Source organism: Perognathus longimembris, chromosome 13 (assembly GCF_023159225.1).
Source record: "Perognathus longimembris pacificus isolate PPM17 chromosome 13, ASM2315922v1, whole genome shotgun sequence".
In the NCBI taxonomy this organism is placed as follows: Eukaryota; Metazoa; Chordata; class Mammalia; order Rodentia; family Heteromyidae; genus Perognathus; species Perognathus longimembris.
Genome location: NC_063173.1, coordinates 22,084,010 through 22,108,952, shown reverse-complemented (window position 1 = coordinate 22,108,952; position 24,943 = coordinate 22,084,010).

The window sequence follows — 24,943 nt, the reverse complement described above, 5'->3', positions numbered from 1 at the left end:
CCCCACAGCAAACATGTAAGCTGGATTCTAGCTGTCTCCACTTTGCTGGTGAGAAAACTGGATAATTGTTAAGGTCATACAGCAAAAGATTTCAACGCACAGAATGGAGCTTCAAAAGTTTTTGGTTGGGTACCTGTGGCTCATGCCTGTAATCTTAGTTACACTGGAGGCTGAAATCTGAGGGTTTTGGTTCAAAGTCAGCCCTGGGAAAAAAGTCCATGAAATTTTAATCTTCAATTAACCACCAAAAAGCTGGAAGTAGAGAAGTGGTTTAAGTGGTAGAACATCAGCCTTAAGTAAAAGAGCTAAGGGACTCTACCCAGGCACTGTGTTCAAACCACAGTACCAGAACAAAAATAAGGAAAAAGAAGTCTTGCTTTGAAAGCTAGAGTTAGCCTTCTGTGGCTAGATGAATGCCATTAGTTGAAACCTACCAAATCAATGTATCCTTACCTATTTAATTCTTCACAATGATCTTTAATTTCATCTTCAGATGAGAGCATGAAAGCTGAGGTATGTTCAGTAATTTTCCCAAGTCCCTCTGACTCTTGAGTTGCCTGCTAAACTGAATTTAGAACACTGCCTACAAATGCAAACATCATCTAAGTCAGGGGTGGGAAACCTTATTTCTGCCAAGGGCCATTTGAATATTTATAACATCATTTGCTACCCTTACAAAATTATCAACACAGGCAGAAGCCTACAAAAAGCATTTGTGTCTGTCCTGTCATATACAAAATGATTTTGAGGGCCAAAAAAGTGCTACCCAGAAGTCAAATAAACATTTAACAATCAAAGATGTTCCCATTAATTGCTGATCATCCTCAGTTTCTCTTAAACTCTGAAACTTCCTACAGATCAGCCTGTGGATTTCAAGGGTGTTTTTTATGTGTGTGTGTGTGTGTTGTTATTGTTGTTTTGCCTTAATATTTTACCTCTAAGCATGACTGCCACTAAACTTGCCTGCTCTTGTACATTTTGAGCTATTCATGCTCGGTATTGATTCGGGCCTTAAATTATTTAAATATTAATATATTAACACATGTTAAATTTATATGTTTCCCAGATAGGTTAAAACGTTGAACTTTTATTTTCCATATATTTATTCTTGTGCTTTCTGACTGCTTATTTGTTCTATGCATGTTAGTTATTGGTAAGTACATAAAATGTTTGGAAATCATATTTTTGGTATAGGTTATAACCTTCATTTTATTTATATATTTTTTATTATCAAACTGAATTACAGAGAGGTTACAGTTTCATGCATTAGGCATTGGATACATTTCTTGTACTGTTTGTTACCTTGTCCCTCATTCCCCCCTCCTCCTCTCTTTTTCCCTTCCCCCTCCCCCCCCATGAGTTGTTCAGTTGTATAACCTTCATTTTAAATCAATAAAACATCCATTACATTTTTTTTTGGTCCAGATTTTCCTGCCTTGCCTGGCTTGGAACCTCAATCCTCAGATCTCAGCCTTCTGAGCTGATAAGATTACAAGCATGAGCCACCAGCCCCTGGTTCCCATTACATTTTTACTATCCTAATTTTTCCTCTTCATTGCTCCCTGCTACTAATGCTATCTTCCACTTCCTTAGGGAAATAGTTCCTTCATAACCTCCTTTGTGGCATTTGCATGGGATTGGCCAAAAGTAGGTCTGTGACCTCAAGCAAGTGTCTTCAAACTTCAGCAGCAGTTGGTGGTTCAGAGATTAGACTCCTGATCTAATTCACGGTCATGAATCAAGTGCAGAGTTAAAAAAAGCAGATTTCAAGTGTCCACTTGACATCTTTATTTGGATATCCAATAGGCATCTTCAACTGAATATTGCTAAAGTAAAATAGTGAGGTCAATATTTGTAATCTATCATGTAAGTAATTTTGGATTGTAATGTATATTTTAGAATGCTATTGCTAGGAATATTGAAGGGGGCTTTTCTTGCTTTTTTTCCCTTCTTTTTATCTTTTTGTGCCAGTACTGGGGCTTGAACTCAGAGTTTGAGTGCTGTCCCTTACTTAGCTTTTTCACTCAAGACTAGTGCTCCACCAGTTGAGATACATCTATACTTCTAGATTTTTGTTGGTTAAGTAGAGATTTTTTTTTTTAATGTCTTTGCTTGGGTAGGCCTCAAACCATGATCCTCAGATCTCAGCTTCTTAAGTAGCTAAAATTACAAGCATAAACCATCAGTGCCCAGCAGGGCACTTCTATTTAAATGTGCATGTGAAGAAAGCTCAAGAATTTCACACCACCCAGATGGGGACTGAGGTTCTGTAATTTTCTCCCATATTTACCAGAAACAACCATGATAGGATGACAATATCCAGAAGGCAAGCTCAGCTTCCTTGGTGCTGTGTTCCCAAAGAAACAGAGGCACACATAAAGTAGTACTAAAGATCTCAAATCCTACACGTTTATAGTGATAACAGAGCTGCTAGTCTGAGGCTGGATGTCCCACTACCCAGACTTCCCTGGCTGACTTCCAGAGTTCCAATGGGTATTGCTTCTGCTTCTGTACTAGTCTGGGCTTTAAAATTCACAGGAAGCACTCGCTTGCCATTTCTTGTTTTCAGTTGCTAGCATCCCTCCCCCACCCACCTTATTTCAGTGCCAAGAAAAGGGGAGTGTAAAATTCTGCCCAGCTGGAGTTTCTCTAACTACACATATCACATGTCATTAGATGGGGAAATAAGTCCCTGAAGGCCTCCAAGTCTGTAGAAAATTCCTAGTCTGGCATTTGAGCCTTTCTGCAATTTGGTTCCCGCATAATTTTCAACATCATTTCCTAGTGGTTCCAACATGCCCTTTTCTGACACAGACACAAGGCCTCCTCTCTGCTTCCCACCACCAAAGACATATTCCCACCTCCCTGAGGGGCTTTCCAAACTTTCTTCGGAAGCTCCTTCCTGGAGCATCATCTTGCCACCCCCCTTCTCCTAGTCTTCTTAAACAGTTCACCTGGATCAAAAACAACCCCCAACACACACACACACACACACACACACACGCACGCGCACACACATACACACTATGTGCTTTAGCCATTCTGCTAAGTGTGTTTGGGAAATGAAAGTGAGAAAATACATGACTATTTTCAAGAAATTGTTCTTTCCATGTGGGGAATGGAGTACCAGGGTAAAGGGAATCTATGATTGGAGAAGAAAACACTAAGTTAATAATAGCTTTTCTAGATGACAGCTAATTGGATAATTCTGGTAGGGCCAGTGATGAAGGAATATGAGGAATTCCTCGTTTGAAAATTATTAAGAATTTTAAGATGATTATCACAGAATATTAACTCAATGGCCAGGCCCAATGTAATCCCACAGGTTGCTCACAAAGCTGGCCTTACTGTTTAGGGACTACTTCAGAAAGATGAGATGGAGAGAATCTGTCATGCATCTGCCTGTCTCCAGAGAGATTTAGACAATCAACGGAGATTAGGTTGAATTAGTCATGAGTAAATAGAAAACTAAGCAAACATCAACAACAAAATAAGACAACTATTACTTCTGGGAGAAAGAAGTTGGGCAGAAAAAAAGAAAAAAAGGCTAGTAATTGTTTATTTTCATGGCTCAGCTGTGAATACTGTTTGCATAGTATATTAGAGCTCTCCAGGGAAGCAGAATGAGTTGAGTGCAGAGAGAGAGAGAGAGAGAGAGAGAGAGAGAGAGAGAGAGAGAGAGAGAGAGATTTGTTTTAAGGAATTTTGTATATAATAGTTGAGGGTTGGAAAGTTCAAATTTTTCAGGGAAGTCTATCAGGCTAGAGACCCAGAGAATAGCTATTATTGGAGCTCAAGGCTAAAAGAGGCATAGAGGTAGAAGCTTTCCTTCTTAAGGAGATCTCAGTCTTGTTCTGGTAAGTTCCTCAACTGATTGGATAAGGCCCACCTATACACTTTATGGAGGGTAATCAGCATTACTCAAAGTCTACTGATATAAATGTTAATTTCATCTAAAAAAATGCCTTCACACTGACAGTTAGTTTGGTGCTTGATGAAATACTTGAGTACTGTAGCCTAGACAAGTTTCCATAAAAATTTAAGCACCACATAATCATAAAAATGTAAACACTAATATTGACCTAACCACAGTTATGACAAATTGTACTGGAAGGATAGGGAATATGAAGTACATTGTGTATTCAGTAGTGGGGCTCAGGGAGGAATAAAGCTAAAACACTTCTGCAGTAGAGGGGGAAAATGAAGGGATAATGACAAAGCCAGCAAATCAAAAAGAAGGAGCCATGGCTTTTAGAGAAAGGGAGGAGACAGCAATATGAAGGTATGAGAAAAATCTGTTTTATGAAATGCCCCATGTACATATATTTGCATTTTTAATTTGCATATAGAATTTTGATTTAAGACTATAAGCATTTTTTAAAGTAAAATAAAAGAGGAAACCACTGGTGATGGGTATATGCCTATAATCCCAGCTTCTCATGAGGTAGACACAATAGGATCACAATTTGAGACCAACTCAAGCAAAGTTAGCAGGAAAGCATATCTGCGGGGGGGGGGGGGGTGGAAACACCAAACTTAACAGGTAGAAGTGAGACGAATGATTGGAGGTGTGGCTCAATGGGCAGCATGCTTGCTTAGCAAGTACTGAGTTCTAAGTTCAATCCACACTAAACCAAAAGAAAGGAAAGGAAAGAAAAAAATAGCAAGGAAAGGAGAAAAGAGGAGAGGAGAAAACGCAAGTATATACAGGGGAAAATCAATTGTAAAACAACAAAAACTGAGGGGAGATATGGAGTGAGGTTTGGATAATGGGACAAAAGGGCTCGAAGAGGATTAATGGGGAAAGGCAGGAAGATGCTGAAGAAGGGCTCTGCCATGCTGCTAGCACTGCATGGAAAACCCTTGCAAGTGCATGCCAGTCAGAGGTCTTCCTTGCAGAACTAACTTCCCATCAGTTTTATTTTATTCCTCTAAAGAAAGATTCTAAGGGCCCTGTTCAAGTCTCCTTGGGGTCTCTCTCCTATTCGTCCTTCCTCTGAACTCCTACAACGTACAATACTCAAGCAGCATCCCATGGGCTGTTTATTAAATGACTCATCTTTCCTTCACAAAGTCCCAAATGTGGTGGAAATAAGACTTTCCAATTTTAATAGGAACCATAGCCATTGTTAGAGAAGCATCTGATCTGTTCTGGCCCCAAGCTAGTGCCCTGAATGCACATTCACAACTTAGTCTATTTGTGTTAAGTACTATTATTATCTCTAGTGTATCATTTTTGCCTTTGCATGCTGGTTCTGGGACTTGAACTCAGGGCCTGAGCACTATCCCTTAGCTCTTTTTGCTCATACTTGCATCTACCACTTGAGCCACAGCCCTACTTCCAGCTTTATGGTGGCTAATTGGAGATAAAGAGTCCCATAGGATTTTCCTGCTGAGGCTGGCTTCACATTGCACTCCTTAGATCTCTGTATCCTGAGCAAGCTATGATTATAGGCATGAGCCACCAGCACTGTTTACCTCTGCTTTTTTAAGATACAACTTAGAAAGTTAGAGCTAGACTTGCTGTATAGGAGGTGACACCGAATTCAGTAGCGAATCTTTCAACTCCAAAAGTCTATGCTTGTAACCTCTAATGCCACATTCTTTGGTGCTACCACAAACTGCCTATTCTATGCGTGTGTATGATGTGCACATAGTGGGACCAATGGAAAGGGGTGGCTGACAGAAAATGCCAGCACACAGCCCATGATCTGGAAGCATCTTGCTGCTTTTGTGCAGAAGCATGTGGAGTCAAATTTCCATAACCAAGCTAAGCTGTCATGGCGACAGAACAGAGTTCTTTTGACCTACCTGTGCCTCTCATGACAGCTCACTGTGTGTAAACAGATGTCAGGTTTAAATCAATCTAGCTGCCTGACACCTTATTTTAAAACAGTAATTATGTGCTCGTTTTTGAATATGCTGTCCTAGGTAAATTATCTGTCTCCACCCTCCTCTCCAAGTTTTAATTTTTTAATATCAATTAAAGTCTTTTTTTAAAGGAACTCATAGCAGGAGACACAAACAGGGAGGTCCAAACAAAGGAAGAGCTCTGCAGAAAGTGGGCAAGAGGAATGCAGTGAGGGAGACCCCAGCCTGCCACAGAGCAGGAAGATGTGGGAAACACAGGGAAGGTTGTCATCAAAAGAACATAGCAAGCCACCTGATGATGTGAGAGAGCAAGAACCACCTAGACTCTATGCCCAGCACCAGACAGAGCAGATGCAGAGATATAGGCAATCACCAGGAATAGACATGGAACCATGGAGAGAGCCCCCGGGGAATGGCTGCTCAGGGATGCTCTGATCCTGGAGAACATAGACTTTCAAGACCTACCAATCTGGGTTCCTTAGTAGCTCTCCTGGTCCATTTGTACTGTTATAACAAAGTACATTGGAGTGGAAAATTTATAAAGATCAGAAATTGATCTCCCAATCTCTCATTGTTTTGGAGAATGAAAAGTCCAATATCAAGGTGCTAGCATGCAGTGTCCGATGAAGACTGCTCTATGCTTCTCAGGTGGAGTCTTCATGCTTTTTTATCTAGAGAGATGAATGATGTGTCCTCACAGAGTACAAGGACAAAGAACATGAAGCCATTTCATTTAATTTGGACCACATTTAGGTGCTTTCTGATACTTAGGACAATAACCACCTCAAGTCCATACCTCTTAACACTTGCAATGAGGTTAAGTTTCAACATGAATTTTGGAGAGGACACTATAAGTAGCCCATGACTAAGACAGACAATAGTAATGATGCCTCCTCCCTTCCTCCAATACAGAGATGCTGGAACAGGAGTTTATTCTCTTCTCTCTTGAGAGAAAAAAGAACTCAGAACTTCCAGATTCAGATCTGGGATTGAATCTCAGTTCTTACTAAATGTGTGATCACAAGAAAACATTCACAACTATGGCATCTGAGAGGCTGTTTTAATGTAAGCAAGTTGCTCAATATTTGTGTAAGCTTCCATTTCTTCAGCTACAACATTTACATATTTAATTGTGCCTATCTTATAAGGATAATGTGGGAAATAAATGCAAGATATATAAATCCCCTACCATAAAGTCTACTTACTACTAATTACAAAAATAATTTTTGTTCTTTAAGATTTTGATGACTAAGTAGGTAAGGATATATTTCAAGTATCAAACTCAACAAATGCCAAATGCCAGTTTCCTTTTCCTTTCCATTTTTGCCACTTCTGGGGCTAGGACTCACTGTCCATGGCTTCCTTTTGCTCAAGGCTAGCACTCTACCTCTTGAGCCACAGTGCCACTTTCAGCTTCTTCTGTTTATGTGGTGCTGAGGAATGGAACCCAGGGCTTTGTGCATGCTAGGCAAGCACCCTACCACCAAGCCACATTCTCAGCCCTCCTTTCCTTTCTTTAAGTGCATTTGCATTTAGTCATGGATTTGAGGTGTACACTTTGAACTCTATGAGAGAGGCAATCCTGGTAGGGAGGCAGGAGGTGGCTTTGGATATCAACTGTTCCATCTTTGGTCAATTGGTCCAAAATACAGAAAGGGAATCTAACAGACAAAGTGCATTGTGACAAAGGGACCAACAGTAGTATAAGATAGAATCACATGAGACCAAGAGTACATGCCCAACCTGAAGACTGAACATATCAGGAAACAAAAGGATCATAGTGCTCTTGTATGAGAATCACACCAGGTTGCTCTGTCTCTTTCACTTGCACCAGTGGTTTCCACACAACTGAACATGACTCCATCTTTACTTTTCCAAATCCCACTAATTCAGAGGGAATAGAGAAAAGGACTCCTACCACCCCAGCCATGCTAGGCTGATTGTCCTGACACTGAACTAGTAGATGTGTAATTCCATCTCTCACATCTGTTGGGCTCGGGTCGCCTCCCCTGGCGTGGGGATCAAAGCTCAGCTACGCTTTTCACCACTCCCTTTCTCACCCTCTCTCCTGGTCACCCGGCTGGCAGGTAGGGCCAGGATGGAGCGGGGAGTCAGCACTGACCTCACGTGCGCGCGGCCTAACGAGAACACTTACCCACCTCCTTACCAGTAAAGAAAGCCAGGCATACTCGAGTCTCGGAGAGGCTTCAAGAGCTATCTGATTTATTAAGGCAGGGGTAAAGGGAAGTGATAGGAAGGGAAAGCGATCGGCCAGGACGCTGATAGGCTGAGAGCTTATCACATGACCCCCTCTTGAGCTAACATCACTTGAAAGTGCCCCGCCAGGGTGAGGCTGGGGGGCGCCTGGGCTGGCAAGAGAGTTGGGGGCTGGGTGCAAAGCCCGTTCTTCTGGTTCCGGACCCAGAGAACCCCATAGCCTGCTTCCGCATTCCCCCAGGGCTGGGGGGAAGGGCGTCAAGTCCCCAGTCAAGTCCGAAAGCTGGATCCCAACAACATCAGTCTGGCCCTGGTGTCACCACCTAGATACCCCCACTCTTCTTAGCTCTAAACTGGTGACAAGGATCTAGTCCTCTCCCTTCCCTTTTACATAGCTCCACTCCTCACCTTCTCAGCTTCATCTGTCTTATCCCTTGTTTGCATGGATAGGGAACATAGTCATTCTTATCACCAAACATAAATAGAAGTGTGGCTCAAGTGATAGTACAAGTCTGCTGTTCAACTCTTAGAATCAGCACAAAACAAACAACAACCACAAAAACCTCAGCAGAACCAGCTCACAGCATGCTGGTTGTTAACTCAATCTGGAACAGAATCATGGTAGTAAGGAGGGGCTGGTCCTGAGAAACCTAAGCCATTCCCATGCTCCAGGCCTCTCAAATGGCTTTCTGCAGGTTCAAAGCCAACATCTTCAGGATGCTGCTTCTCTGGTATTGAAAAGAGGGTAGAGTGTACATGTGCCCTTTCCTTCGTTCCTGCCGCACCTGAGCATGCCATGCCCTCCACAGGGCCTCAGCACTTCCTGATTCCCTCTGCATGTAGCTTTCCTCAGGCATGGATGCTCTCAGGTGCTTCTCATCCAGGGCATTGGTTCCCTCAGTTCCCTGCAGCTAACAATGCTGTAGAAAAAGGTCCACCAGAGGCTGTACCCACAGTGCTCCACTGAAGGTCAGAGCATGACCTTGGTTGGAGCAGGAACCTTGCTCACTCCTAGTTCATTCACCTCCCCAACCCCTTGTAGCTCCTTTTCCTCATTAGTCAGTGTTCTGTGACTGGGGAACTGTTATTACAACCCATTACATGACAGGACCTCGCTGCCTTTGCAACAAGTCTAAGTCACTTGAGCTCTTGGTAACTAACTTGTTTTTAACGATGTAAGAATAATAAGCAGTAATAATAAGGCTTGGGTTAAAAAAATCAACAAAGCCTTTCTATGTCAATTTTATTACTTGCAAATTGAGTGACACCTATACATTCTGCATATCAATAATATGTGTAATACATATTTTTGTAAAAACTATTTATTGAAATTATTTCCAGGAAATGAAAACATGAGTTATTTATTTTTTCTGATGTTGCTGTTGTGTTTTTGGTTTTTTTTTTCATTTTCTGTTTCTTGTGGGGGGTAAAGGAAGATGCAGAAAGAGAAGGAGGAAGGGTGAACAAATGCAGTCATGGAATTCAGTATACACTATGTAGAAAATGCAATTCGAGGGCAGGGATGTGAGGAGAAAAACAGGGAACAGTGAAGCAAGGGATGATATCATTCAGAAGAGAAATGTATACATTACCTGAACTGTGAAATGGTAATCCCTATATAAACCACTTTAATAACAACAATTTTATATTTTTTAAAACCCCACAACTTCCATGAAGTGATCACTGCCTTGCATTGCTCCTGAGAGACATATATTGTTCAGGACGCTCACAGACAAAATGGGGAGCCTTCTAGGAACTGAAGACACAACTGAGAAAGTGTTTCTGTTCCAAGACACTGACAGGGACTCCAGGCCAGGGTGAGCCAGGCTTCTTTACCTGACAAGGAGAAAGCCATTATCGCTTCATAAGCTTTCTCTGTATGTCTCTTGAAACCATTGCTGGAATGTACTACCTTGACCAGGCAACCCCCACTCCCTTCCTCCCACGTTCCTGGACAGAAATGAGAGCGAAGCTGTGGAAAACTTTGAGAGTCTGGTAACTGATATCTGCTCTGGGAATGATTTTCTTTCGCCCCCAACCCCTCATAGGGCTTCAAGGCCAAGGCCAAGGCTTTCCTCTGAAGGCTACCCTGGGGCCTGGGAGTGGGAGGCACAGTGGTCTCCATTGTTCTTTCCTGGCATGAAAGGCTTCTAATAAAGCACATGGGGCCTGCTGCAGAGCCAAGGCATCACTCGCTTAGGGATTTGTCTTTAGTGCAATTTTGCCTTCAGAAAAGGCTTCTTTAAAGATTTGGCAGATCCCAAGGTGTCCTGAGACAAGGGCAAGCACAGATATGCACTTCAAGCCTCTTCTGTCTGTGTCACATGGCAGACCTGTCTAGGAGGGCTGGCACTCCATCAGGTCCTGAGCTAAGCCTGGAAGAGACTGTGTGGTGTACAGGCCCAGCTTAGCTCTGCTGTATTAACAATGCAGCTCAAACCACAGGGAGCCCAGAGCCTGTTCCTGATCAATGCCTAGCTCCATGGGGCTTCAACCGCAATATGGAATCCAGGGCATGTCACATGATGTCTTCATTCATTCATCTACTTGGCATTCATGGATCGAGTCCCTAGGCATCGGCCATACAATGGTGAGCAAAGCATGATCCTCTACATGGGCACTGTAGTCAATTGCAATCAAATAATCACACAAAGTATTTGGAGTCATCTCAGTGCTAAAGATCATGAAGTTGTGCTATACACATTATAAAATGGCATGGAGCCTTAGACCTCCCTTTCCCCCATTTGTGAGATGCAGTTGACACATTACAATTTTACTACTCTGTCTGATTCAAAATGGAAGACCTCATCCCAGGCCCTCCTCAATTCAGTGCCCCCCCCCATCACTAGTGTTTCTAGGAAAAAAATAAGATGATGCCCAGTCTGGTTAATTAATGAACAAGCTGTAGGGTTGCGGTGTGACTCAGTCTCACTGCATTTGCTCCTCTTCCTGGGGGACTCTCACATGAAGCCAGAACTTAACATATCTGAACATTATTTGCCTCACCAACAGAGTTCACTGAGGTGGCTCAACATTACATAGTTTCCATTGCCATTATTAACTGGATGTAGGTCACAAGAACATAAGACCACAAGAGTAAACAAGAGTGATAGGGAAAGAAAATAAGAGCTACAGAAACAGACTTTGTAGATACAGAAGCATCATTTAAAGAAAGTTCATGTAATATTCATATTGTATTTTAAGACATAGTCATGTCGGGTGCTGGTGGCTCATCCTTATAATCCTAGCTACTCAGGAGGCTAACGGTGAAGGGTCATGGTTCAAAGCCACCCCGGGTGGGAAAGTCCATGAGACTCTTATCTCCAGTTAACCACCAAAAGACCAGAAGTGACACTGTGGCTCAAGTGGTAGAGTGCTAGCCTTGAGCTGAAGAGCTAAGGGACAATGCCCAGGCCCAGAGTTCAAGCCCCATGACAAAAACAAAACAAAACATAGTCTTTGAAAGCTAAAGAGATCTTACAAGTCAACAAATGCCATTCCAAGCTCTCATTTTTAAGTGGGAAGGGCTAAAATCTAAAGAGAACTGTTACACAGCTAACTACTGCCTGAGGCAGGAACAACGCCAGGTTTCTACTTCATTCTCTCAGGTCAGAGGCAGAACTTGAACATTCCAGTACCCACTCACCACCAACCCCACAGCTTTACCTGGCCCTTCTTGGTTTACCCTTCTCCATGGTGCATCCTATAGCATAAGCACACTTGTGTTTCTTTGCTCTTTCGGTGCTCCCGTGAGGTTACTACAGCCTTCCAGCTCAGACTACCTGTTTCCCCAACACTGCCAGCGTGACTGCCTCTGCCCAAGGGCCCTTAGCTCCCTGTCAGGGAAGACTAGGTAGAACTTTACATGCCATATGTTTCTTAAGGGATCAGATCTATATTTTAGGGCTGATAGTTCAAATATGGTTTGGACTCCATGTTCAAACTTCTCATTTACAAATTTTCTAAGAAACCTCAGAACTTCACATAGCTATGTCTGAGGAGTTGTTCTGATGTTTCCACAAGCAAACAAGGAGAAATGAGAGGCCATTGAGATTTCATCAGGTGTCTGAGCAAGAACATCCTGCCTTAATATGGGCTGTGGCCCTTCCTTGGTTTTTGTCCCTTTTTCCCCTTCCACCTCATACTCTCTGGCAGTGCTCCATTCTTCAAGTCTTGAACCTCCAAACCATCCTACTGGAGATCTGCTCCTAGAGAAAGGTGTCTAAAGTTTTACCATCCTCTCAGCCCTGTATGGCAGAGTGGAAGGAAATGAAGCAGACCTTCCAGATGCATAGACTTGAGAGTCACCTCAAGGGACTCTTATGTGTATTGCCAGCATAGGCTCAGACTTACACACATGAGTACTGAAAACTCTGTTCCTGGCCTTGGGAACCACTGTGCCTCCCACCCCCACTGCTGCTCTAGGATTTAGCCAGAGGGTCTCAAATGATCTGCTGCCTCTCTCTAGCTCCCTCCAAAGTTTTGTGTATGATGTGAATAGGGGCCCAACTGTCATGGTAACCTTGTGCAAGAGAACAATGCATGATGGTCCTAGTTAGTGGCTTCCTGCTGCCTTCTAGATAGAGTCCAAATTTGTGATGATCTCTCCTGTACTGGCTGTACCTACAGGAGCCTCCTTTCAAGTACCTTCTGCTCCAGTCAATGTGCAATCTACAGCCTTCTCACCTCTTCAGGAATTTCCTTCCGTCACTCCTTGCTCACTGTGCCCTGTTTCTTGATACTGTAGCTAAGGAGCCCATACTGTTACTCTGCAGCATTTATTCTTGGAGTCCTGACCCACATTCCTTTCTGGTATTTATGTGTATTCTAATTCTTGAATTATCTTGAGCTCCTTAATAATAGATTTCATGTCTCTTCTAAACGTAGAACTCCCAGATTCTAATGCTGAAACCATAAATTGTCAAGATAACTAATTTGGCCTCTTATCCTCTGACTCTTTTACAAGCTGTCAGGTGACCTCAGACTTCAGACATGCTCTGTGTACCAATCTAATATCTGCCTTCTAAATCTAGTGAGCTTTTATCTGACATTGATTTTCTGACTCTGATTGTGTTTTTCTCTGTAATTTCTAAGAAGCCTCTGTCTCCAATAGCTTCCATCTTTACTTTTACAGATTTAGACTTATTAGACCTACATCTAGGATGATTCCATCATGTTGTAACCTTGTGGCCAGGGTTCATGTCACTTGCTTCTATGAACATTGTTGCTTTTACCTATCAATGAATAGGTTAACCCAAGTGTCCTCAAAACTTCGTTATTTCCTAATTCTAAAAATCCAGATGTTTTATGTGTTAATCTCCTATAAGCACACATTTACAATATCATTATGTTAATATTAAAGGGGCATGCAACAAAATGCAAGCAGCAGTTTGACTGGATCCAGTGATTTTTCTGACCTCCCTGTTCCACCCGGCCCTTTCTTTAGGGAATGCTTGTTTTTCCTGCAGTCTTTGAACCTCTCGCAGGCCTGCTCATTATTTTGTTGTCTGAAGTTAGGCAGGAACATTTCTGTGATTAATTAAGCAAAAGGCCCTGGTGCTGGTTGTGCAAGAACCATCAGATAATCACGCCTTTGGGGTGCTTTGCCAGGCCTGGGGAGCAGCCAGGCTGGGGTCCTCAGAGGGTTGATTAACTCTGGGATTCTGAGATTCTACTCTAGACACGTGGCTGCCTGAAACACTGTCCCACTTTATAGAAATAAAGACTCTGCTCAACTTACTGGGCGTTGTAGGGATGGGAAGGTCTGATCTGTAATATTTAGGCACTGTGATGTGTTTAGTGGTATTTTCTGTTGAATTAGAAAATATTTAAACAAGGAGTTCAAGTTTTTCTGGATAGCTGCAGGGGTTACACAGCAGAATGCTGGGTTTAGGGATATAAATGAGAGTAAGATGACTAGGTTCTACCCCAAATATAGCTGAGTTTGGCCTTTGTTTAGTTCCCTAGGCCTTCTGTAACTAAATTTTCTGGGATGGCTAGATTCAGATTGCAGAAATTTATCCTTTCCCACTTCTGGAAGCTAAAAGTCCAAAGTCAATATGGCAGCTGGTTTGAATCCTCTTGAAGGTTCCAAGGGGAAAGTTCGATACATGTTTCTCTAGTTTCTAGTATTTGCTGGTAATTATTGGCATCCCTTAGCCAATAAATGGCACACTCCAGTCTCTGCCTGTCTTCACCTGGCCTTCTCACCTACATGTCATCTCTGTGTCCAAATCTCCCTCATTAGGTACCTAGTCATTGAATTCAGAGGCTATTGTATTTTGAAATGACCTTTCCTCCAGTTGACTCCAAAAAAATTCTATTTCCAAATAAGCTACATTCTCAGGTACCAAGGGTTAGGATTTAACATAAATTTCAGAAGACACAATTCAGAAAATTGGACAGGAAGAGGGCTCCTCTGACTCCTCTGCCCTCAACCTTCAGCCTGATGTCTAAGTCAAGAGTTCAACCAGAGGAGCAGAATTATGTGGGAACTGGCTAGTAGTCTCTGTAAAGCTGCATTTTCATGTCTGCTGATGGAGCTTAAAGATGGCATCAGAGGCTTGCAGGAAGGAAAGTGATATAAGATGCAGAGGGGGGAAGAGGAAAGAAAAATCAGAACTCATAAGCCTAAGAGTCCATGAGAATAAGTTGAAACTAGTAAGTTCCTGTGACCTGTGACCTCATGTGTGTTGGGCACATAGTAGGCATATAGTAACTAGCTCAGAAGTCAGAGAAACTAGAAGAAGATTTGGGGGAAAGGTCGAGAGCAATGGTAGGCCTGGCCATAGCTTCATAGGAGAAGATGAACAAACAGACAAGTGACAGTGAAGGCAGTTACTATGTCCTACAGAATGGGGGCTGCACACAGGAATTTCTCTTGTGGACTACTCTAACATAAAGGAAAAGGAATTCTGAAGCAGGTAATTGAACCTAGCCAATTTGGTATCATTCAAAATAACCACATCTAATTAAGTATTCCCTATGCCCAGGCCTTCAAATTCACATGCAATTGAGATTTTTTTAAATCAGGTTTTTCTCATCTACATGCTTTTCTGCTGTACACAGAGTCTGGAAACAATAACAGGTGGTCACCTAAGGATAAGTGAATTGCACAGAACAGAACCACAAAGAGGCAAACTTCCAAGGCAGATCTCTCCACAAGCAGACTATTCAAGCAGTACACTCAAGCACACTACACAGTATTCTGCTGAGCACTAAGGTCTCCTAGACTTGGCCTCCTCATCTCTACTACAAGGCTAGAAAGATGGACTTCATCTCCCTTAGCTTCAAGGAAGTCAAGTCACTTGTTGGAGATCACATATTTAAACAATGGAAACTTAAGTGAGATCCAAATCTCCCAAGCCACATCCACATGTGATTTTGAAGTAGCTAAGAAAATGATTCCCTCAGCCTTGCTTTCAGACAATATTAACAATATCAGTAGCATAACTCAGAAAGGAGAAAAATCTAATTTGACTTTGAGAGCCTGGACCTGGCTTTCCCTGGTTCTCTGGTGAAAGTGAAAAGTGTAGTGCCAGAGGCAATTAGCCCTGAGTGACAGGACTTTTAGCTAACTGAAGAGGCTCCATGCTAGAGCAGGAGAGGGTATTTCCCAAAGGAAATGATGAACTCACAAATGAGTCCTGCCACCTCTCTAAGGTCTGCTTACCTGACGATTACCCTCTATGCAACAATCTGTTTACTGAGTTAACTAATGAGGAAAGTTAATATAAAGGACTTTCACAAGCGAGCTAACAAGCAGCCAACTGAGGAGAAAAAAAAGATGGAAAACAAATGGGACAAAAAAAAAAAACACAAAAAGGCAAAAAAGAACCAGAGCTACAGTTCTGACCCTGAATCAGCTTCTAAGTAGAGAAGGATAGGTTGGAGGTGGAAAAGAATGAAGACTGGCTCTCTGAGCTGGATAAGCTAGGGGAAAGGCTCTAAAAATATTGGTTCCAAAACATCTTACTTCCTATTCACCTTAGAAGGAAGTTGTAGGGACATGTCAGGAAGTTTAGGCATGGAGACATCCAGAGAGTGTCTGTGGAAATTTCAGATGGAAATCTTAAAATAAGTTTAGTTCATTTAGAGAAAATGACCAAGTAGAAGGAAAACCATGAAGAGCCTGTCAGAATTAGGAAATGTTTACAAGTTCTTTATGCTCTATCCCAAATCCAAACATGACTCTCTAGTAAAGAGATGACATGGAGGTAGGAAATACCACTATTTCTCTGGAAGACTAAAGGACTGCTTTATTCATTGGTATATAAATGTACAGGTGGCCTAGAAAAGTGGAGATGGGCAAGGGAAGATTGTAATCATTTGTCATCTTGTTCTCTATGGAACCCCCAACCAATTGAAGATTGAATGTTCATAAAATGGTTACCAAAGTGAGTGAAAAAGGTGTGTTAGGTACAAAAAGGCATTCATACTCCAAGTTACAAGGAGCCGATACTTTCGTGGAATAGAAATGAAAGTAAGGGCTTTCATTATGGACATTCTAGGACAATGTCAACCTTCTATGAAGGACAATGTGTAAAAGATTCAGAGCAGTGCTCCCCTCCTGACAACTGAGCAAATCATCCAGAGATGCCATGCTACAATGACCCATTAGATTCTCTTGGAAAGGGATGGAAAAGCTGATATTATAGTAGCTTAGGGCTAATGAGAGTGAGAAAAAACAGGATTTTTTATTGGAGCTTCTATGAAATGCTAATATTGGTTTGTAAGATACATTATGAAATCATTTTTGTAGGCATAGGATTTAACTTCATATTGGTATCAACTAAATAAGTTTTAGATGTGCAGGAATTTTGGTTTGTTTGTTCATTTCTATATTGCTAGTACCTTAAATATAAACAGCACATAAATAAATTATATTTATGAATAATATATAAGGGATATATATAGTCCAATTTTCAGTTAAAGAAATATTGGCTTAAAGAAATTAATTGAGAGTTGCTGAGAAAAGGGGGAGCTGCTAGCTTATTTTAAAGCCCAAGTTTGGGAATAATATTAGTATGGCAGGTATGAAAACAAACATAGACAAGATAAAGATAAAAATGCACTGGAATGTGTGTGTGCACACACACATGCATGTGAGAATAAAGAGATATCAGGCAAAATATATTTTTAAACAGCAGATAAAATTGGATGTAGTTAATGAGAAAAGGAGTACAAAAAATGAATGTAGTAATTAGAAAATGCACAATAGCAAAACTAGGTAGCAGTTATAATAGACACAAATGATTAAAATCACTAATCAAAAATCAGTTCTATAGCTTCTCCTCCCTGGCAGGATATATTATATTTTAACAAGCCATCCTTCATTCTTCTACAGCTGGAAGAAAATGAACTATTTTAAAAATCATAGTTACAGTTTTAAGAGTAGAGGGTTAGGTGAACCAATTTGCAAAGGAGAAAGAGCTCTTGCTAGATGAGCTAAGCACATACCTGTGTGTGTGCACACACCCTCTCTAGGGAAACCAGTGAGCTTTCTTACGGTGTGCAAGCCTAACATGACAACTGACTAATTATCAAGTCCAAATTTTGCTACCAGTTTATGTGAAAAGTACCAAAAGTAGTACAACTCAACCTCACATTGCAACCCAGTTCAATACAGGCCAATAACTGCTTAAGAGAAAGGATAAAGACCCTCTAGTGGGAAATAATGTCCGTGTTAATCACTCTGATAGTATATACAAGGTGCTGTCATGCAGAAAGATATTATGAAGGAAGCAAAGATTAGATAACAAGTAGCAACTATAAAAACAAACGAGAAACCTTCAAGAAACAAAAAAAACAGCATAGAATCTATACACACGTTGGAGTATGCAAACCATGTTTAAAAAGAAAAACAACCACATGCCATGAATGTGTTAAAGATAAGAGAACATAGATTAGGAAGAAAACTGAAGTAATGCAGTCTTTTAAACAAAAGCATAGTCTAATTGTTTAATGCAAACAGACTTTTAGATTGAATTAAGTGGAAAAAAATATTTTTTTTTGGAATTCTTTTTTTTTTCTCAAATTTTTATTATCAAACTGATGTACAGAGAGGTTACAGTTTCATACATTGGGCATTGGATACATTTCTTGTACTGTTTGTTACCTTGTCCCTCATGCCCCCCGCCCTCCCCCCCTTTCCCTCCCCCCCCCCCACCAGGTGTTCAGTTCACTTACACCAAACAGTTTTGCAAGTATTGCTTTTGTAGTTGTTTCTCTTTTTTTACCCTGTGTCTCTCAAATTTGGTATTCCCTTTGAATTTCCTACTTCCAGTACCAGTAAACATGGTTTCCAATATACTCAGATAAGATTACAGAGATAGTGTAGGTACAACCATAGGAAGGTGATACAAGAACATCATCAATAATAGAAACTACACATACACATAGGACATTGAAAGTAGTTACAACTGTGATATATCAATTGTTTCCATAACATGGAATACATTTCACTTAGCATCATCTTATATGTTCATAAGGGTATAGCTATTGGGCCTTGTGATGCTCTGCTATGGCTTGCCTAAACCTGTACTAATTATTCCCAATAAGGGAGGCCATAGAGTCCATGTTTCTTTGGGTCTGGCTCACTTCACTTAGTATAACTTTTTCCAAGTCCTTCCATTTCCATACAAATGGAACAATGTCATTCTTTCTGATAGAGGCATAAAATTCCATTGTGTATATGTACCACATTTTCCTGATCCATTCAGCTATGGAGGGGCATCTGGGTTGGTTCCAGATTCTCGCTATGACAAATTGTGCTGCAATGAACATTGTTGTGCTAGTGGCATTACTGTGATTTTGTTTGTGGGCTTTTGGATAGATACCCTGCCACATTTATGTGCAATCTCATAAAACTCAAAACAGGAAAAAGTCATTGTCATTACTTTGTTCAGTGTTGAACTTTCATTAGCTGAATTATCATACTTCCAAACTGAAAAGGAAAAGAGAACTACTCCTCACAGTGATCAGCTGGCATGTTTATACATCAGTGACACTCATGGACACAGATGGAAGTACAGTCCTATATTCTCAGGAGAACAGAAACAGAGGGATTTGCAAAATGATATTAGAGGAAAATAGTTGGTTAATCTAAAAAAGAAAATACTTTAAAATAAAAAGATTCTAAAATATTGGGGAAAGATATACCAAACAAAAATAAATCAAAACACCGGCAGAGCCAAGGAACATCATGGATTATATGTCTGACTGTGAGTCACAAGATGAAAAAATAAACCAAAGAAATACAAGATATCAATATTCATATTAACTTCTACTAATAAAAATAGAAATTAACATAAAAACACCAGAATTGGTATTGTGGATAAGTATGTTACAGATGAATAATGTAATAATAGATTAAGAAACTACAACATTAAGTAGCATAATAAATTATCTTAAAAATATAGCCCTAAGTTATATGAAGTAATTCATAGGCCAACAATATTACATAGAGATTTCATATATCCATTCAAAAACTAATAGACTAAGCAGATAAAAAATAAGCAAAGATAGAGGTTTGTATAACAAAATCAATATTTCAAAATTCTTAAATGATAGACAAGTAAACAAGTAGCTATATAAATGGATAATTTGTATTCTGTCATTTGCACAGGGAACTTTAAGAATAGTTGATTATACACTAGACTAGTAGAGAAACCTCACTAATTTCAAAAGAATAAGTATTATAAGATGTCCTCAATATACATGAAATAAAAATTTTAAATCATTAACAAAAGAATACGTTAAAATACATACATTTGGAAAATACGCTATACACTGTGAAATCATAATTGCTATTCACTGTCACGTGGTATATACATATAGTAACTATATATACACATATATACATGGTATATACATATAAATAACTATAGCTAGTTTATCCATAAGTAGTAACTAGCCACAGAAAAGGAAGCAGACTGTAGTGGTTCCAATCTTCTTGTATTCTAATTTGCAGAAGCATCGTAGGCAGGCCTGTGGTCTTCTTCCATTTGGAGGTGTTTCTTCTCTCTCCAGGTCCTCTCACTAGGCTCATAAGGACTCCTAAGCCTCCTGCATTCCACAGCAGGACCTTGACTGGTTTAGTGTCTGTGCTCGCTGGTCTTGAATCTGCAGATGCTTCCTGACCATCCCCACCCCACCAGAAGTTACCTCCTAACAATCTTCTCCAAAAGCCTTTTGAAAAGTGCGCCTTCTAAGGATGTCTAATGGGCCACTTTCCCTGATGTCCTCAGAAACAAATGTGGGTGCTTCCACTTCCCCTTCCTCATGCTGAAGCAGGGCATTGCAGGGATGAGCAACTAAATGAGAAATTCGCACATTTCCCCCATTTCTCCCTTATCCCCATAAAGCTCTTAGAATGGAAGAAGTCTTTCCCTCTTCTGCAGGTGTAAGCCTTCCCTAGGTAAACAGCTATGAGATAATCAACCAGCCCCACATTTTCACACACTGGGAGAATTAATCAGGCAAGTGAGAAATCTTTTTCTGTCTTCATAATTTCTGTGTTTCTGTACTTTTATTTTCTTGTTCAATGTCTAAAGTCAAATATTTTTGACCATTTTATTCCCTTCCTAAAAACACACAAAACAAAAACATCTGAACATCATGGGTGCATTCAAGGAAAACTATCATATACAATAGAAATGTAATAGAAAAAGTCATTCAGTCTAAAAAACAAGCTAAACTTAAAAAATATTACAGTGAAATTAAGCACTGATTTAAAGAACTTTTGTACAGCAATGCTTCCCATTTAATATCTTGATACAATTTTACTTTTTTCACCTCCCTTAGTAATTCTAATTTCTTTTCATTGAAATAAATTATTGTTTCCTGCATGCTAATCTTTTTTCTACATTTTATTTCATTCATATTGAGGTTTATTCCTCATTACTTTTTTCCTAGAAGTATCTGTGACTAAATGAGAGTCACAACTCTCTATTTTAGTAGATACCAGTGGCTTTCCACCTATAGTCCTAATTACTTGGGAGATGAGATCTGAGACTCAAGGTTCAAACCCAGCCCAGGCAGAGAAATCAACAAGACTACCAAAAACCAGTGGTAGAAATTCATTCAACCTTGAGTGAATAAACTTAATGAGAAGATGAGGTACTGAGTTCAAGCCCCAGTATAGCATACAAAAATATCTCCACAAGATGGTTTTACATTGTCCTCATTGTTAAATAGTAATTTAGATATGTATATAATTCTATGCTAAAGTGTAACTTTTCTTGATATTTTGAAAATACAATTTCATTATCCTTGGTCTCCATTTCTATTTTTTGATATTCAAAATACCAGAAAGTTATGATGTTTGAATTATCATTCTCAATATCATTTTTTCTTACTGCATTCCAAGTCTTCTCTACAGTGTTCTTACTAACTAGCAAATGTGACTTGTTTCTACTTACTCTAATCAAAACTTCTTAAATCTAAGGTTTCATGCCTCTCATCAACCCTAAAGAAAATATACTTTATCTATTTATGCTCTTTTCTCTTTATGTTCTCATTCTTCAACATCTACAATTTTCCAATTGTGCCTCTCACTGTAATGACCTGTGTCTCCTAAGCATCATTTCTTTTCTGAACACTCTATCCAGATCCCTCACTACTGTCTTCATTCTCTTTTCATTTGTGTACCATGTGCTGTTTGTACTGCCAATGGAGTTTTCAGTGCCAAAGATTATATTTTTGCATGTCTTTAAAGTTACAATGGATGCATTTTAGAAAGCAGCCTAAATTTGTCAGCTTAGATTTTAGTTATAGTCTAGCACCTATAGCTCTGTGTCCACTCAGTTTAAGCATTCGTTTGGTATTCTTTTTGGCCACATTGTTCTATTTAAGTTTTAGAGGGCTTTAATATTTCTATTGATTTGCAATAGAGGAGGTGAGTGGGGGGTATAATTTGAATATGAGTTCATCTTTAGTGACTTTGGTAATATGCCATGCAGTTTGACTGAACTTATTATTTATCTATTTAGTTAGTTGGCTAGTTAGCTGGCAGTAATGAGGATTGAATTCAGGACCTCTGACTTACTAGGTGGTTGTTCTGCTACGTAAACAACATCTTCAGCACACACACACACACACACACACACACACACACTCACATTCTAGACAGGCTCTTGCTTTATGCCTTAGCAAGCTTGAGCTGCTTATCTTGCCTTGTCAGTGGGGTAACAGCTACAGGCCACCATGCCCATCCATTAGCTGACATAGAGTCTCATCAACATTCATGCCTAGACTAGCCTCTCCACTAGCCACAATCTCACAGTCTTCATCTCCTAAGTAACTAGAATTTATAGAAATGACCCACAAAGCAGAGCTTGAGTCTTTTTTTTTTTCAGAGAAAGTTTCGATCAACTGTTTCCAGATGTCACATAGATAGCTGCAGAATGACATGGATACAGGCTTCACAGTAGCATACATATCAACTTAAAGTTTGCATTGCAACCCCAAGCCTGCTTTTCCAAGCCTGCATTTACATTTCTCTGGGGAGAGTTTTTTGGTGGTTTTTTTCCTTTTCCTAGACATCCATCAGAGAGAAATTTCCCTGTTTTCACAATGTGCCCCTTTGTCAGCAGGTTTTTCTCTCATTTGCCCCCTGAACTGCTAAAAGTAGCCTGCTTCATTCAGGATTCTCTCTCACTTCACCGGGCCTAAGTAAAAATCCTCCTTTGACTGGGGATGATAGAAGTATACAAATCAGATCCCTAGCATAAACGATCCACAGCTCTGGTTCTTCACTTACTCTACCACCAAATGGAGCCACCACTCACCACTAACTTGCCTCTTCTGCCTCACAAGGAATTTTCCTTTTCTTTTCTTTCCCTTTCCTTTGCTTTCCCTTTTCCCTATCCTTTTCCCTTTCCTTTTCCCCATTCTTTCCCTTTTTAATTTTCTTTTTGCCTTAGGAAGTCAGGTAAAAGTGCACATTTGTGTTCTTATATCTTTCTAGGATTTATGAGTATTTATTATTGAAGAACAAATATTGAGAAACTTGTCTTACCATCTGGAATCTCCTACTACCAGCTGGAGGTAGAATCCACAATTGTTTCTTAATAAGAAGCTTTATACATACATTTCTTAGTAATGCATTTTTATTTATTTGCTTTTTATAGGTACTTTCTTGCTTTGAGGAAGGATGTTTTTTCTATTAAATGTGTCTATAATCAATTGCTGATGTCTAGGAAAAGTTCTAATTTTCATAGGTTTTTAAAGTGTCTGATATTAGTGAATGTAAAATCTAGCTCAAGTAGATTATCAAATTATTAGCAGGAGTTTGATTTTTTGTATTGAATTTAAGATAAAAATTTTTAAAGTTTCATTTTTTTTCAATTTTGTATTGTGTAGAACTTTAATAAATATATTTTTAAACAGTAAAGATAATATAAATTCCTGTCATCTTTGAGCCTAATTATGTCTGCTTTCTTCATATTATCTGTTTAAGAATGTCTATTATGTAAGGAATAGGACGTTCTATTTCTAATATAGGGAGTTTAAAAGTTGGGAATAGCTATTGATCCATCTTTCAAGTTTTAGAGTAGGTTTTTCTTAGTCTTCATACTGTGTGCCTTGCTGGATTCTATTAGCAGGTATGTTTATTTAGTATTTCTTACATTTACATTGTAAATTTTGATCAAATATTTTTCATTATCCTCCTCTCTTTTCCTCCTTCCAACCTATTTACTTATCAACAATCTTCCTTCCTTCTTAATTATATTTAAACTGCTCTCCAAAATACTTAATCATAGTGACCCTACCAGTCTTCATTTTACTGCCTTCTGCCTTTCTTTAGACCTGAGGTTTGACTGCAAAACTTGGAAATCCTTTACATTTTCTACAGTCTAGAATTTCTTGCAATGGAGTTTTGAAAATTGGAATGACAAGCAGAAAAGTCACATTTACCTCATGCTTTTATTGGAGCAAAACCCTGGTATTTAAGTATTATATTGGCCTCTATTTTCATTCTTGGGGGCGGGGAATACTAAGGTTTGAACTCAGAGCATTGTGCTTGGAAAGCAATTGCTCTACCTCTTGAGCAATACTGCCAGTCCCTTTTTTGCTATTTGGAGCTAAGGTCTTCCTTTATGCCAAGACCAGCCTGTCATTTATGCCTATTTATGCCTCCCTACATAGCCGGGTTGATAGGTGTATGCCACTGTGCCCAGCCATGGGGTTAAAATGAAGTCTCACCCTATCTCCTAAGTAGCCACCACACTAGTCCCTTCTTCAGGTTTTTAACTTCTTGAGTGAATTCTGGCAAATTATATTCTTTCTTTCTAAGGGAGCTGTTAGTTTACATCTTCATTTTTCTCCCTTCCTTCCTTCCTTCCTTCCTTCCTTCCTTCCTTCCTTCCTTCCTTCCTTCCTTCCTTCCTTTCTCTCTCTCTCTCTCTCTTTCTTTCTTTCTTTCTTTCTTTCTTTCTTTCTTTCTTTCTTTCTTTCTTTCTTTCTTTCTTTCTTTCTTTTTTTGCCAGTCTTGGAGCTTAAACTCGGTGCCTAAACACTGTCCCTGGCTTCTTTTTGCTCAAGGCTAGCTCTCTGCCACTTGAGCCACAGCACCACTTCTGGCCTTTTCTATATATGTGGTGCTGAGGAATCAAACCCAGGGCTTCATGGATATGAGGCGAGCACTCTACCCCTAGGCTATATTCCCAGCCACTATACCTTCATTTTTACTCACTTGAAATTAGTTTTGGTAAGTATTTCTGCCATTCTTCCCTTTGATTTTCATGTTGTTTTGGGTGTTTTTTTGTATAATTCTCAAATTTCTCACCTGGCATAGTGGCTCAAGACTGAAATCCTAGTTTCTTGGGACGCAGAGATAAGGGAAGTATGGTTC